We start from the raw sequence: 14,495 nt of genomic DNA on the forward strand, positions 1-14,495 counted from the left end.
TGAATATTTATCATCCTCTGATATACATTGAAAAATTTGTTGTTACTCGCCTTAACGGAGCATCTTCAGAGACACCATAAAAAAGGTCTGATAATAGTGACCCCCTACATTGGCTCTTTCACCTTTCATTTAAGTCAAAATGTGGCCACCACATCTCTACCAAATTTTCTTAGAGTACAGACTAATTATATATACATACATATACCAACTCCATCAATAGCTTGACGATGACAAGTTTAATTTTTCTTGGAGCAAAATCTTTTAGGGATATCAAGTGCTTAATCAAGGTTATGAAGCAAAAAAAAAAATTAACAAAATTACATAGGATTATATGGGATCAAATAAACATAACATAGATGTAATACAATCATTGGTAGAATAAGTTCAACTGAAATAGACTATAGACTATATACTATAGATTAGGATATGAAAGGGCACTTAGTATCATTGTATCAGCATTAAGGATGGCAGTAGTCTTCATGGGGTGGGACTCCTCTCCTGCCCTCAGTTCCCGCTACGGGTCTCGTTTATTTCTCTATGCGGGAGAGGGGAATATTCACGAGTATCAATGAATAATTGAATATTATTAAGTTTTAAATTTTTTTTAAAAGATAATTAACACAACCATAATAAAATTTTATATAATTCAATCAAGTATATCAAATCACACATAATTCAAACACAAATTTAACATAATAACATATATGTAAAATTTCTAACATATAAATTAAAATAAAATGAATTAAAGTTACTTACAAAACTTATATACATAAGAATATTTAAGTAAATCACTTTTCATGAGGATTTCATGGGACCCTGTGGGGCAGGTACCTCAATTCCTGCTCCTATTTCCATTTATTCATGGGAGTGGGTCTCTGTCCCCGTAGAAATTTTGCAGGTCTACGTTAACCTCCTCATCATAGGTAATTCCAGCGGGTATTTGATGAGCGGATAATTTATACGCTTTTTGGCATTGTTTTTAGGTAGTTTTTAGTAGGATCTAGCTACTTTTAGGGATATTTTCATTAGTTTTCATGCAAAATTTACATTTCTGGACTTTACTATAAGTTTGTGTATTTTTCTGTGATTTCAGATATTTTCTGGCTGAAATTGAGGGATCTGAGCAAAAATCTTATTCAGGCTGACAAAGGACTGCTGATGCTATTGGATTCCGATCTCTCTGCACTCAAAATGAATTTTCTGGAGCTACAAAACTCCAAATGGCGCGCTCTCAACGGCGTTGGAAAGTAGACATCCAGGGCTTTCCAGCAATATATAATGATTCATACTTTGTTCGAGTTTAGATGACGCAAACTGAGTTAAACGCCAAAAATACGTTACAACTTGGCGTTTAACTCCAAGAGAAGCCTCTGCACGTGTAAAGCTCAAGTTCAGCCCAAGCACACACCAAAGTGGGCCCTGGAAGTGGATTTCTGCACTTAGACTTATTTCTGTAAACCCTAGTAGCTAGTTTAGTATAAATAAAACTTTTCACTATTGTACAAAGGGTCCTTTTCCCTATTTTCGAATTCATATGTCTTTGGTGGCCATGCCTGGACCATTACTTATGTATTTTCAACGGTGGAGTTTCTACACACCATAGATTAAGGGTGTGGCGCTCTGCTGTACCTCGAGTTTTAATGCAATTACTACTATTTTCTATTCAATTCAGCTTATTCTTGTTCTAAGATATTCGTTGCACTTCAACCTGATGGATATGATGATCCGTGACACTCATCATCATCCATCCTTATGAACGCATGCTTGACAACCACTTCCGTTTACCTTAGACCGAATGAATATCTCTTGGATTCCTTAATCAGAATCTTTGTGGTATAAGCTAGAATTATTGGCGGCCATTCTTGAGAATCCGGAAAGTCTAAACCTTGTCTGTGGTATTCCAAGTAGGATTTAGGGATTGAATGACTGTGATGAGCTTCAAACTCGCGATTGTTGGGCGTAGTGACAGACGCAAAAGAATCAATGGATTCTATTTCGACATGATTGAGAACCGACAGCTGATTAGCCGTGCTGTGACAAGAACATTTGGACCATTTTCACTGAGAGGATGGGAAGTAGCCATTGACAACGGTGATGCCCTACATACAGCTTGCCATGAAAAGGAGTAAGAAGGATTGAAGGAAGGCAGTAGGAAAGCAGAGATTCAACAGGGACAAAGCATCTCCATACACTTATCTGAAATTCCTACCAATGATTTACATAAGTATCTCTATTTTTATTTTATGCTTTAATTATTATTATTTTTCGAAAACCTCTACAACCATTATAATCTGCCTGACTGAGATTTACAAGATGACCATAGCTTGCTTCATACCAACAATCTCCGTGGGATCGACCCTTACTCACGTAAGGTTTATTACTTGGACGACCCAGTGCACTTGCTGGTTAGTTGTGCAAAGTTGTGAAGAATGTGAGTGAACCATAGTAGTGTGCACCAAGTTCTTGGAGCCATTACTAAAAATTGTTCGAGTTATAAAAAGTGTAAATCACAATTTTGCCTATCAAGTTTTTGGCGCCGTTGCCGGAGATTGTTCAAGTTTGGACAACTGACAGTTTATCTTGTTGCTCAGATTAGGTAATTTTTTTTTCAAAAAGTTTTCAAAAATCTTTCAAAAATTTTTTCTTTGTTTGCATTTTTCCAAATATAATTTTCGAAAAAAATACAAAATTTTTTTAATAAAATCATAATAAACCAAAAATATTTTGTGTTTCTTGTTTGAGTCTAGTGTCAATTTTTAAGTTTGGTGTCAATTGCATATCTTTAAAAATTTGTGCATTTTTCGAAAACTCATGCATGGTGTTCTTCATGATCTTCAAGTTGTTCTTGGTAAATCTTCTTGTTTGATCTTGATATTTTCTTGTTTTGTGTTTTTTGTTGTTTTTCATATGCATTTTTGCATTCATAATGTCTAAGCATGAAAAATGTCTAAGTTTGGTGTCTTGCTTGTTTTCTTTTCTTGAAACTTTTTCAAAAATAAGTCTTGATGTTCATCTTGATCTTCAAAGTGTTCTTGGTGTTCATCTTGACATTCATAGTGTTCTTGCATGCATCATGTGTTTTGATCCAAAATTTTCATGTTTTGGGTCATTTTTATGTTTTTCTCTCTTATCATTAAAAATTCAAAAATTAAAAAAATATATTTTCCTTATTTCTCTCATAAAATTCGAAATCTTTTGGTTGACTTAGTCAAAATTTTTTAAAATAAGTTGTTTCTTGTTAGTCAAGTCAAGATTTCAATTTTAAAAATCTTATCTTTTCAAAAAAAATTTCAAAAATCAAATCTTTTTCATTTTTCTTATTATTTTTCGAAATTTTTCTTATTTGATTTTCAAAATCTTTTTCTTATCTTTATTTCAAAATTTTGAAAACTTTACTAACAATTAATGTGATTGATTCAAAAATTTGAAGTTTGTTACTTTCTTGTTAAGAAAAGTTCAATCTTTAAATTCTAGAATCATATCTTTTAGTTTCTTGTTAGTCAAGTAATCAATTTTAATTTTAAATATCAAATCTTTTCCAAAATATTTTTTCAATCATATCTTTTCAAAATATCTTTCTCAAATCATATCTTTTTTTTAAATTGAATTTTAAATCTTTTTCAACTGACTAATTGACTTTTTGTTTGTTTTACTATTTCTTATCTTTTTCAAAACCACCTAACTACTTTCCTCTCTCTAATTTTCAAAAATTACCTCCCTCTTTTTCAAATATTCTTTTTAATTAACTAATTGTTTCAAAATTTAATTTTGATCTTATTTCTTCTCTCAATTTTCGAAAATCACTAACTGTTTTTCAAAAACAATTTTCGAATTTTAACTTTAATATTTTTCTTTTATTTTAAGTTAATTTTCGAAAACCCCTATCTCTCATCTCTTTCTATTTATTCATTCATTTACTAACACTTCTCTTCATCCTAAAATTTGAACCCCTCCTCCTCTCTGAGTTCGAATTTTCCTCTTTTCCTTCTTCTATTCTTTTCTTCTTCTACTAACATAAAGGAATCTCTCTACTGTGGTAAAGAGGATCCCTATTATTATTTTCTGTTCCTTTCTTTTTTCATATGAGCAGGAGGAAGGACAAGAATATTCTTGTTGAAGCATATCCTGAACCTGAAAGGACTCTGAAGAGGAAACTAAGAGAAGCTAAATTACAACAATCCAGAGACAACCTTACAGAAATTTTTGAAAAGGAAAAGGAGATGGCAGCCAAAAATAATAATGCAAGGAGGATGCTTGGTGACTATACTACACCTACTTCCAAATTTGATGGAAGAAGCATCTCAATCCCTTTCATTGGAGCAAACAATTTTGAGCTGAAAACTCAACTAGTTGCTCTAATGCAACAGAACTGCAAGTTTCATGGACTTCCATCAGAAGATCCCTATGAGTTTTTAACTGAATTTTTGCAGATCTGTGAGACTGTTAAGACTAATGGAGTAGATCCTGAAGTCTACAGGCTCATACTTTTCCTTTTGCTGTAAGAGACAGAGCTAGAATATGGTTGGACTCACAACCTAAAGATAGCTTGGACTCTTGGGATAAGTTGGTCACGGCCTTCTTGGCTAAGTTCTTTCCTCCTCAAAAGCTGAGCAAGCTTAAAGTGGATGTTTAGACCTTCAAACAAAAAGATGGTGAGTCCCTCTATGAAGCTTGGGAAAGATACAAGCAGATGACCAAAAGATGTCCTTCTGACATGCTTTCAGAGTGGACCATTTTGGATATATTCTATTATGGTCTATCTAAGTTCTCTAAGATGTCACTGGACCATTCTGCAGGTGGATCCATTCACCTAAAAAAAACACCTGCAGAAGCTCAAGAACTCATTGACATGGTTGTAAATAACCAATTCATGTACACCTCTGAGAGGAATCCTGTGAGTAATGGGATGCCTCAGAAGAGGAGAGTTCTTGAAATTGATGCTCTGAATGCCATATTAGCTCAGAATAAAATGTTGACTCAGCAAGTCAACATGATTTCTTAAAGTCTGAATGGATAGCAAAATGCATCCAATAGTACTAAAGAGGCATCTTCTGAAGAAGAAGCTTATGATCCTAAGAACCCTGCAATGGAAGAGGTGAATTACATGGGTGAACTCTATGGGAACACCTATAATTCCTCATGAAGAAATCATCCAAATTTCTCATGGAAGGATCAACAAAAGCCTCAACAAGGCTTTAACAATGGTGGAAGAAACAGGCTTAGCAATAACAAGCCTTTTCTATCATCTTCTCAGCAATAGATAGAGCATTCTGAGCAGAGCTCCTCTAGCTTAACAAACATAGTCTCTGATCTATTTAAGGCCACTTTAAGTTTCATGAGTGAAACAAGGTCCTCCATCAGAAATTTGGAGGCATAAGTGGGCCAGCTGAGTAAAAAAAGCACTAAAACTCCTCCTAGTACTCTCCCAAGCAATACAGAAGAGAATCCAAAAAGAGAGTGCAAGGCCATTGATATAATCAACATGGCCGAACTTAGAGAGGAAGGGGAGGACATGAATCCCAATGAGGAAGACCTCATAGGACATCTCTCAGACAAGAAGGAGTTCCCTATTGAGGACCTAAAGGAATCTGAGGCTCATATAGAGACCATAGAGATTCCATTAAACCTCCTTCTGCTATTCATGAACTCTGAAAACTATTCTTCCTCTGAAGAGGATGAAGATGTAACTGGAGAGCAAGTTGCTCAATATCTAGGAGCTATCATGAAGCTGAATGCCAAGTTGTTTGGTAATGAGACTTAGGAAGATGTACCTCCCTTGCTCACTAGTGAACTAGATACATGGGTTCAGCAAACTTTACCTCAAAAGAAACAAGATCCTGGTAAATTCTTAATACCCTGTACCATGGGCACCATGACTTTTGAGAAGGTTTTGTGTGACCTGGGGTCAGGTATAAATCTTATGCTACTCTCTGTAATGGAAAAACTGGGAATCTTTGAGGTACAAGCTGCCACTTTCTCATTAGAGATGGCAGATAAGTCAATAAGACAAGCTTATGGAATGGTAGAGAACGTGTTAGTGAAGGTTAAAGGCCTTTACATTTCTGCTGATTTCGTAATCTTAGACACTAGGAAGGATAAGGATGAATCCATCATCCTTGGAAGACCCTTCCTAGCCACAGCAGGAGCTGTGATTGATGTTGACAGAGGAGAGCTAGTCCTTTAATTGAATAGGGACTACCTGGTGTTTAAAGCTCAAGGATATTTCTCTGTAACCATGGAGAGGAAGCATAAAAAGCTTCTCTCAATACAGAGTCAAATAGAGCCCCCACAATCAAACTCTAAGTTCGGTGTTGGGGGGCCACAACCAAGCTCTAAGTCTGGTGTTGAGAAGCCCCTACATTCAAACTCTAAGTTTGGTGTTGGAAGGCCTTCATCATACTCTGAACATTTGTGAAGCTCCATGAGAGCTTACTGTCAAGCTATTGACATTAAAGAAGCACTTATTGGGAGGCAACCCAATTTTTATTTATCTATATTTTTATTATTCTTTTATGTTTTATTAGGTTCATGATCATGTGGAGTCATAAAACAATTACTAAAATAAAAAACAGAATCAAAAACAGCAGAAGAAACAGCACACCCTGGAGGAAGAGCTTACTGGCATTTAAACGCCAGTAAGGAGCATCTGTTCGGCGTTCAACGCCAGAACAGAGCATGAATCTAGCGTTGAACACCAGAAACAAGCAACAGTCTGGCGTTCAGACGCAAGGATTACACCCTGAGGAGAGCTGGCATTAAACGCCAGAAACAAGCATGGAACTGGCATTCAACGCCAAAAACATGCTGCAGACTGGCGTTCAACGCCAGAAACATGCTACCGAATGGTGTTGAACGCCCAAAACAAGCATAGAACTGGTATTTAACGCCAGAAACAAGCATCAATCTGGCGTTAAACACCAGGATTGCATGCAGAGGGCATTTTACACGCCTAATTGGTGTAGGGATGATAAATCCTTGACACCTCAGGATCTGTGGACCCCACAGGATCACCTTAGGATCTGTGGACCCCATAGGATCCCCACCTACCTCAACTCACCCTCTCTCTTCTTTCACACAATTCAATAACACTTTTCCCCAAACACCCTTCACCAATCACCTAAATTTCTCTTCCCCATCACATCTTCACCACTCACATCCATCCACTCTTCCCCATAAACCCCACCTACCTTCAAATTCAAATTCTCTTTCCCACCCAAACCCACCATAAATAACCGAACCTACCCCCCTCTCCCTCCACTATATAAACCCTTCCATCCTTCTTCATTTTCACACCACAAAACCCTCTCTTCTTCCTCTTGGCCGAATACACCTCTCTCTCCCTCTCCTCCATTTCTTCTTCTTCTTCTTCTATTCTTTCTTCTCTTGCTCGAGGGCGAGCAATATTCTAAGTTTGGTGTGGTAAAAGCATAGCTTTTTTTTTCATAACCACTTATGGCACCTAAGGCCGGAGAAACTTCTAGAAAGAGGAAAGGGAAGACAAAACCTTCCACCTCCGAGTCATGGGAGATGGAGAGATTCATCTCAAAAGTTCATCAAGACCACTTCTATGAAGTTGTGGCCAAGAAGAAGGTGATCCCTGAGGTCCCTTTCTTGCTCAAGAAAAATGAGTATCTAGAGATCCGACATGAGATCCAAAGAAGAGGTTGGGAAGTTCTGACCAACCACATTCAACAAGTCAGAATCTTAATAGTTCAAGAGTTCTATGCCAATGCATAGATCACTAGGAACCAAAGAATTATCTTACAATAGTTAGGGGAAATACTTAGATTTTAGTCCAAAAAATGTAAGGTTGGCATTCAACTTGCCTATGATGCAAGAAGATGCACGCCCCTACACTATAAGGGTCAACTTTGATCAAAGGTTAGACCAAGTCCTCATGGACATATGTGTTGAAGGAGCTCAATGGAAAAGAGACTCTAAAGACAAGTCTGTTCAATTGAGAAGACTGGACCTTAAGCCTGTGGCTAAAGGATGGTTGGAGTTCATCCAATGCTCCATCATCCCCACTAGCAACCGATCCAAAGTTACTATGGATCGGGCCATCATGATCTATAGCATCATGATTGGAGAGGAAGTAGAAGTTTATGATGTCATCTCTCTTGAATTTTACAAAATAGCCGAAAAGCCCTCTACCTTGGCAAGACTAGCTTTTCCTCATCTCATTTGCCATCTATGCCACTCAGTTGGAGTTATCATAGAAGGAGACATTCTCATTGAAGAGGACAAGCCCATCACTAAGAAGAGGATGGAGCAAACAAGAGAGCCTACTCATGGATCTCAAGAGACACATGAGGAAGCTCATCATCAAGAAATCCCTGAGATGCCTCAAGGGATGCATTTTCCTCCAACTAACTATTGGAAACAACTCAACACTTCTCTAGAAGACTTGAGTTATAACATGGACCAATTAAGGGTGGAGCACCAAGAGCACTCCATCATTCTCCATGAGATTAGAGAAGATCAAAGAGCTATGAGGGAGGAGCAACAAAGGCAAGGAAGAGACATAGAGGAGCTCAAGGACATCATTGGTCCTTCAAAAAGAAGACGCCATCATCACTAAGGTGGACTCATTCCTTAACTTCCTTGTTCTTATTTCTCTATTTTTCGATTTTATGCTTTATGTTTGTCTATATTTGTGTCTTTATTACATGATCATTAGTGTCTAGTGTCTATGTCTTAAAGCTATGAATAATTCCATGAATCCTTCACCTTTTTTAAATGAAAAATATTTTTAATACAAAAGAATAAGAAGTACATGAGTTTCAAATTCATCCTTGAAATTAGTTTAATTATATTGATGTGGTGACAATACTTTTTGTTTTCTGAATGAATGCTTGAACAATGCATATTTTTTATCTTATTATTTATGAATGTTAAAATTGTTAGCTCTTGAAAGAATGATGAAAAAGAGAAATGTTATTGATAATCTGAAAAATCATGAAATTGATTCTTGAAGCAAGAAAAAGCAGTGAAAAAGAAAAAGCTTGCGAAAAAAAGGCGAAAAAATAGAAAGAAAAAGAAAAAGCAAGCAGAAAAAGCCAATAGCCCTTAAAACCAAAAGGCAAGGGTAAAAAGGATCTAAGGCTTTGAGCATCAATAACTGGGGACTTTAGCAAAGCTGAGTCACAATCTGAAAAGGTTCACCCAGTCATGTGTCAGTGGCATTTATGTATCCGGTGGTAATACTGGAAAATAAAGTGCTTAGGGCATTTATGTATCACGGCCAAGACTCATAAAAGTTGCTGTGTTCAAGAATCAACATACTTAACTAGGAGAATTAATAACACTATTTGAACTCTGAGTTTCTATAGATGCCAATTATTCTAAACTTCAAAGGATAAAGTGAGATGCCAAAACTGTTCAGAGGCAAAAAGCTACAAGTCCCGCTCATCTAATTAGAACTAATCTTCATTGATATTTTGAGATTTATAGTATATTCTCTTCTTCTTATCCTAATTAATTTTCAGTTGCTTGGGGACAAGCAACAATTTAAGTTTGGTGTTGTGATGAGCGGATAATTTATACGCTTTTTGGTATTATTTTTAGGTAGTTTTTAGTAGGATCTAGCTACTTTTAGGGATGTTTTCATTAGTTTTCATGAAAAATTCACATTTCTGGACTTTACTATGAGTTTGTGTGTTTTTCTGTGATTTCAGGTATTTTCTGACTGAAATTGAGAGACCTGAGCAAAAATCTGATTCAGGCTGACAAATGACTGCTGATGCTGTTGGATTCTGACCTCTCTGCACTCGAAATAGATTTTTTGGAGCTACAGAACTTTAAATGGCACTCTCTCAACGGTGTTAAAAAGTAGACATCCAGAGCTTTCCAGTAATATATAATGGTGTATACTTTGTTCGAGCTTAGACGATGCAAACTAGCATTTAACGCCAGTTCCATGCTGCATTCTTGAGTAAAACGCCAGAAACACGTCACAAATCAGAGTTAAACGCCAAAAACACGTTACAACTTGGCGTTTAACTCCAAGAGAAGCCTCTGCACGTGTAAAGCTCAAGCTCAGCCCAAGCACACACCAAAGTGGGCCCCCGAAAGTGGATTTCTGCACTTAGACTTATTTCTGTAAACCCTAGTAGCTAGTTTAGTATAAATAGAACTTTTTACTATTGTACAAAGGGTCCTTTTCCCTATTTTCGAATTCATATGTCTTTGGTAGAGGCTGGCCATTCGGCCTGGACCATCACTTATGTATTTTCAACGCTGGAGTTTCTACACACCATAGATTAAGGGTGTGGAGCTCTGCTGTACCTCGAGTTTTAATGCAATTACTACTATTTTCTATTCAATTCAGCTTATTCTTATTCTAAGATATTTGTTGCACTTCAACATGATGGATATGATGATCCATGACACTCATCATCATCCATCCTTATGAACGCGTGCTTGACAACCACTTCCGTTTACCTTAGACCGAACGAATATCTCTTGGATTCCTTAATCAGAATCTTCCTGGTATAAGCTAGAATTATTGGTGGCCATTCGTGAGAATCTGGAAAGTCTAAACCTTGTCTGTGGTATTCCGAGTAAGATTCAGGGATTGAATGACTGTGACGAGCTTCAAACTCGCGATTGTTGGGCGTAGTGACAGACGCAAAAGAATCAATGGATTCTATTCCGACATGATCGAGAACCGACAGATGATTAGCCGTGCTGTGACAAGAACATTTGGACCATTTTCACTGAGAGGATGGAAATTAGCCATTGACAACGGTGATGCCCTACATACAGCTTGCTATAAAAAGGAGTAAGAAGGATTGAAGGAAGACAGTAGTAAAGCAGAGATTCAACAGGGACAAAGCATCTACATACACTTATCTGAAATTCCCACCAATGATTTACATAAGTATCTCTATTTTTATTTTATGCTTTAATTATTATTATTTTTTGAAAACCTCTACAACCATTATAATCTGCCTAACTGAGATTTACAAGATGACCATAGCTTGTTTCATACCAACAATCTCCGTGGGATCGACCCTTACTCACGTAAGGTTTATTACTTGGACGACCCATGCACTTGCTGGTTAGTTGTGCGAAGTTGTGAAGAATGTGAGTGAACTATAGTAGTGTGCAATAAGTTCTTGGAGCCATTACTAAGAATTGTTCGAGTTATAAAAAGTGTAAATCACAATTTTGCCTATCAGTATCCATGGATGCGGATTTTTTTGCCATCCCTCAGCATTGTCCATGATCACACTTCAGAGTAGTTTTCTTGATTATTTCCTACTTTCACGTTATACCAACTGAATATTTACATTTTAAGTCACTCAATTCCTACATACATCCAACTTTTATCTAAAGTATCTTCATTTTTCATTTCAACGAATATCTCACTTCAGATTCAGAAGGGAAGCCTTGGAACAACCATTGAGTTGTCTTCGTGTGAACCCAAGATCACGGGTTAAAACCATGAAAAGAGCCACTGATTTAATTATTAGGTTAGGTTGCGTACATCATATCCTTTGGGTGCGGCTCTTTCCCAGACCTTGCGTTAACGCGGGATGCTTGTCCACTGGATTGCGCTTTATCTCATTTAAGATTCAAAACTCTTAAGTCTACATTTAACGCCAATAACTGCATTGGCCTAAATACATGATTATCCATCTCCACTGTTATCGATGCAGCAAGTTAGACATGGCATAAAAACTAAGAAATATAGGGAAGCTAAAATATATTGAGAATTATAACAGTTTTCTTTTAATTTCAATGGGACAAAGCAGCCAAACTCTAAAAATTATTAAATGTGAAATTTTAGAATTAACAGATTTATTTAAACCTACTATTAGCATAATTGGGGCCTACAATGCTTATCAATGAGATGAAAATTTTCGGCATAAATTCATTTGGTGTCTACAGTTTTTGAAAGAGCTGATGACGCATCACTGTCTTCAGATTTTTCTGGACACATAGACCTCTCTGGCATAGCAAGGATCTATTCTTTATTTTCAAATAGCTGCTTTCAGTAGATACTATGCAATCGGCTGAAAAGCTGCTTCTTAAATGATTCAAAAGCTAAATCAAATCTTTCTAGTTGCTCCATGGCATTTAAATTATACAAGAATAAACCATAGTACAAATCAAAACTATCCCCCATGGTATTTTTCACCAAACTCAACAAAGTTTCATAACCATTTGTGTTTATTGGTCTTGTCTCTAACCTCAGATTTTCTAAAAGTCTTCTTGTTATGTGTGTAACAAACTAGGATCTAGCTGCTTGCCAATCATGTTCAGCACAAGACATTTCAACCATCCGGCATCCTTCCCTGAAAAAATATCGAGAATACAATAACATCGCAATATTCTTGATTCTTCGTCCGTAATTCTAACTTTGTCATAAACAAAATGAAGGTTTTCCAGCCATTCTTTCCACTCTCCGGCCCAAACATGGGATGTGTGCAGAGAACATCAAAATCAGGAGGCAAGTGTTGAAGGAAGAGGTTTTTAGAGAACTCTTTAACGGATAGTACATCAACAAACAATGTACTTCTCTTCAACCTTTGGAAAGGTAATGGTTTAAGAACTTTAACTGTCGAAAGGATCGAAGTGCAGAGTAAAATTACTTTTGGATGCTGCTCACAAAGATCATGTACGTTACTGAAATATGAAACCCTTAATTCCCGAGCTACATCAGAGTAGTTTGACCTAGAATACGCCAAAACCTCATGACCTTAACTAAATATAGTTTTTGCAAGGAATTGACCAAAGTTTCCAAAACCAACGATTGCATTCTTGAGCTTTGTGTTCTTATCAGACGAGCTAGAATTGTTTTAAGCGAAACTACTTAGCAGAGCAACATCATTGGATCTGCATTATTGGCATCATTACTCATTAATCATTATTATGTATTAACCCTTTTCCAATCACAAGAACATCTTCTGAATTCAAAATGATTAAGTTGCTTGCTCTCAATCTCAACAAACACGAACACTCTCTAAAATATCAATTACAAATATTCACACAATATAGCAAAAATCCCTGAGATTTTCCAAGTTCCAAATATCAAATACCTAGAATGCAGCAATGCAGATCCATTACGAGCTCACCGGAGCAATGCATGGCTGTTTCTTTCATCTAACTGGTGCAACCTTTTACCGTCCTCCATCAACTGATTCCTGACCACGTGATGCAACCCTGCAATGAGCTGCTTCCTGAGATCCTCAAATGCCAAATCAAGCTTCTGCAGCACCTCTAAAGAATTCTTATTAAACATGAACAGACCATAATACAAATCAAGGCTATCCCCAGCAATGTTCTCCACCAGCCCCAACAAACTCTTATACCCTTTCGTATTAATTGGCATCGACTCCAGCATAAACCCTTCAAAAATCCTTTCAATGGTATAGTAAGAACTATGAACTGGCAGCGTAACAGTCGTGATCCTCGCAACTCATTTCCACCATCCTGCAACCTTCTCTAGCAAACGCATTGAGGATCTTCTTATAGTGAAAAACACGGTGCTCCTCGTCGAGGATACAAACCTTCTCAAAGACGAATGAGAGGATCATTGATCCGTCAGGTGTAGACTTAGGTCCGAACTTCGGGTGAGTGCAGAGGATGTCAAAAATCGGAGAGGAGGAGCTCAAGGAGGACCTTCTTAGGGAATTCTTTGACAGACAAGACGTTAACAAAGAGAGTGTTGTGCTTGAAGCGCTAGAGAGAGAGCGTGAGGAGCACGCGATCCATTGAGATTATGGAGGAGTAGAGGAGGATCACTTTGGGATGCTCCTCGCATAGGTTGTCGGTGTTTTGGAAGAACGATACGCCAAGCTTTCTGGCTATGGCAGAGTGGTTGGAGCAGGAGTGGGCGAGGATAGTGTGGCCTTGGCAGACTAATATGGTGGCAAAAAATTGGCCGAAGTTGCCAAAGCCGACAACTGTGATCTTGAGGTGCTAGGAGATAGTGAACTCTTTGGCAAGCTTTGAATCATAGTCAAAGATCTGAGCGGCATCGATGATGCGCACGCAAAGTGGTTTGTAGGTAGAAAAAAAGCAATATGGATTCTACTTGGATGGTAGTAATAATGTGGATGGGAGGAGAGAGTGACTGGTAGCGCGAAATTGTGATCAATACTTTTCACAAATCAAATAATCCCCGGTAATGAGTCCAAAAACTTGGTGTTCAATACCATGGCATAAACACAACTTCGCACAACTAACCAGCAAGTGTACTGGGTCGTCCAAGTAATAAACCTTACGCGAGTAAGGGTCGATCCCACAGAGATTGTTGGTATGAAGCAAGCTATGGTCACCTTGTAAATCTTAGTCAGGCAAACTCAAATGGGTATGGTGATAAACGAATAAAACATAAAGATAAAGATAGAGATACTTATGTAATTCATTGGTAGGTTTTCAGATAAGCGTATGAAGATGCTTGTCCCTTCCGTCTCTTTGCTTTCCATGGCAAGCTTATGCAAGGGTTTCACCGTTGTCAGTGGCTACCTCCCATCCTCTCAGTG

General features: G+C 37.4%; 1 non-coding gene and 1 pseudogene across 1 annotated transcript; both read right to left on the reverse strand.

Annotated features, from left to right (window-relative positions):
* Positions 1–4,612: 4,612 nt before the first annotated feature.
* Positions 4,613–4,720, reverse strand: LOC127740277 (small nucleolar RNA R71). The gene has a single exon (XR_008000957.1). It is a non-coding gene; the product is annotated as a small nucleolar RNA R71 (small nucleolar RNA).
* Positions 4,721–10,571: 5,851 nt separating this feature from the next.
* Positions 10,572–13,988, reverse strand: LOC107494389 (arogenate dehydrogenase 1, chloroplastic-like; annotated as a pseudogene).
* Positions 13,989–14,495: the final 507 nt, after the last annotated feature.

The sequence above is a fragment of the Arachis duranensis genome, chromosome 6 (genome assembly GCF_000817695.3).
Source record: "Arachis duranensis cultivar V14167 chromosome 6, aradu.V14167.gnm2.J7QH, whole genome shotgun sequence".
Lineage (NCBI taxonomy): Eukaryota > Viridiplantae > Streptophyta > Magnoliopsida > Fabales > Fabaceae > Arachis > Arachis duranensis.